Source organism: Manacus vitellinus, unplaced genomic scaffold, assembly GCF_001715985.3.
Source record: "Manacus vitellinus isolate BGI_N305 unplaced genomic scaffold, ASM171598v3 scaffold_64_pilon, whole genome shotgun sequence".
NCBI lineage: Eukaryota > Metazoa > Chordata > Aves > Passeriformes > Pipridae > Manacus > Manacus vitellinus.
In genome coordinates, this window is record NW_021940718.1 from 701,057 (window position 1) to 703,090 (window position 2,034).

A 2,034-nucleotide genomic window follows, 5' to 3' on the forward strand; every position below is an offset into this window, starting at 1 on the left:
AGTGCAAGAACCAGGAATGAGCTCACACCCACCACCTTCAACCCCAAACCCACCCACTGAGGGACCCTCCAGCCCTCCCAGCCCCGTTTCTCTCCCTGCCTTCCCCGCTCAGCTCTGTCTGTCCATCCAAACTCCGACCTCTGGGCACACCCACAATGCTGAGACCATTCCTGCTGCTATCCCAGGGAATTAAACTACAACCAGCCAGGGACAGCCACCTGCTGCAGGGCACAGGGCTCACTCCAACCCATCCCAAAGGCCTGGGAAGGGGAGAAAATACTCTCCCACGACAAGGTCTGTGTTTTACAAGCAACCAAACGGAGCCACGGCACAGCTCCCTCTCTGAGGATGCTGGAATCCTTCCCACAATCCAAGCAGGTGAGGAATGACCCAACATCACACTCTGTGACCCCACAGCTCCCTGGGATGTCTGTGACTGGGATGGGGTTTCCCTCCAGGGCACGGCTCACACGGGGAACTTGGGTTTGTGCCACAGCATCGACCGCCGGCAAAAAGCAGGACGTGGAGCCCGAGAGCCACGGGGCCAAACAGCCCAGATCCCAACCAGGCACGGACCTTCCTGACCTGCCACCCCCCCAGGGAGCAGCAGGGAGCCCTCACCCCGCTGACAGGATGCACAGAAACTCCTCTCATGTTGCAAGGCTCCCCCGAACTGGTTCCTCCACCCGGAGACCTCCTCACCAATTTTCTCCTTTGTCATCAGAGCCCGTGTTTAATCCGGCAGGAATGTGCCTTATTTTGAGCTTGGGGAGTCCCAGGCCCACGGTCCATGTGTGTCCCTGCACGTGCAGGGGGGGGTTTGGGTGTGGGAAGCCCCCCTGGCAATGGCATTGTCACTGTGTCCGGGGGTTTCTGGGTGGGAAGGGCCACGGCACCACCAGGGCACAGAGGTCTCTGTGCTGGCACTGGCACCCCCAGGGGCTTCTCTGCACCGAGACAAAACAGGCCATGATCCACTGAGGAGGCTGAGAACTGCCCAGAGACCATCAATCCCTGCTCCAAACCCACCTCTGCTCCAAACCCACCTCTGCTCCAAACCCACCTCTGCTCCAAACCCACCTCTGCTCCAAACCCACCTCTGCTCCGAGACAAAACAAGGCACAATCCATTGAGGAGGTTGAGAGTTACTCAGAGACCCTCAATCCCTGCTCCAAACCCTCCTCTGCTATAAGAGAAAACAGGTCACAATCCACTGAGGAGGCTGACAGATGCCCAGAGACCCTCAATCCCTGCTCCAAACCCTCCTCTGCTCTGCAACAAAACAGGCACAATCCACTGAGGAGGTTGAGAGTTGCCCAGAGACCCTCAATCCCTGTTCCAAACCCTCCTCTGTTCCAAGAGAAAACAGGTCCCAATTCACTGAGGAGATTGAGAGTTGTCCAGAGACCCTCAATCCCTGTTCCAAACCTACCTCTGCTCTGAGACAAAACAAGGCACAATCCATCATGGAGACTGAGAGCTGCCCAGAGACCCTCAATCCCTGTTCCAAACCCACCTCTGCTCTGAGACAAAACAAGGCACAATCCATCACAGAGACTGAGAGCTGCCCAAGGACCCTCAATCCCAAGGTGCTCCAAGCCCATCTCTGCTCCAGCGATGCCGTGAGTCGCTCCCAGGCTTCCCTCAATCCTCAGCCTGAGCCCACACGAGCACAGTCCCAGGAAAGCTGGACACCCTGGCCTTCCACACTACTGGAAGCTGCTTGTTCTGCTGCTGGAACAACTCTTCTGAGCCCAGCCCAAGCGTGCCCACACTCCTCTGACAGGTTCTCTCCCTCGTGGAGCAGCTCCCTGCAAAACCACGGCAGGGTTTCCAGGAGATCCCACAGAAAACACCTAAGTCAGCCCCAGTTCTCTTCAATACTTCAGAACCTCAGAAGTTACAGGGAAAAAGGGGAAAAAACTCCATAGAATGTGAAGCTGTTGAGTCCTGGTTGGAGGAGGTTTCTTTTCCAACCTGAAGGCCCCAAGATCCCTGCAGGAATAAGCTGCTGATCCACTGTCACAGTTCTCA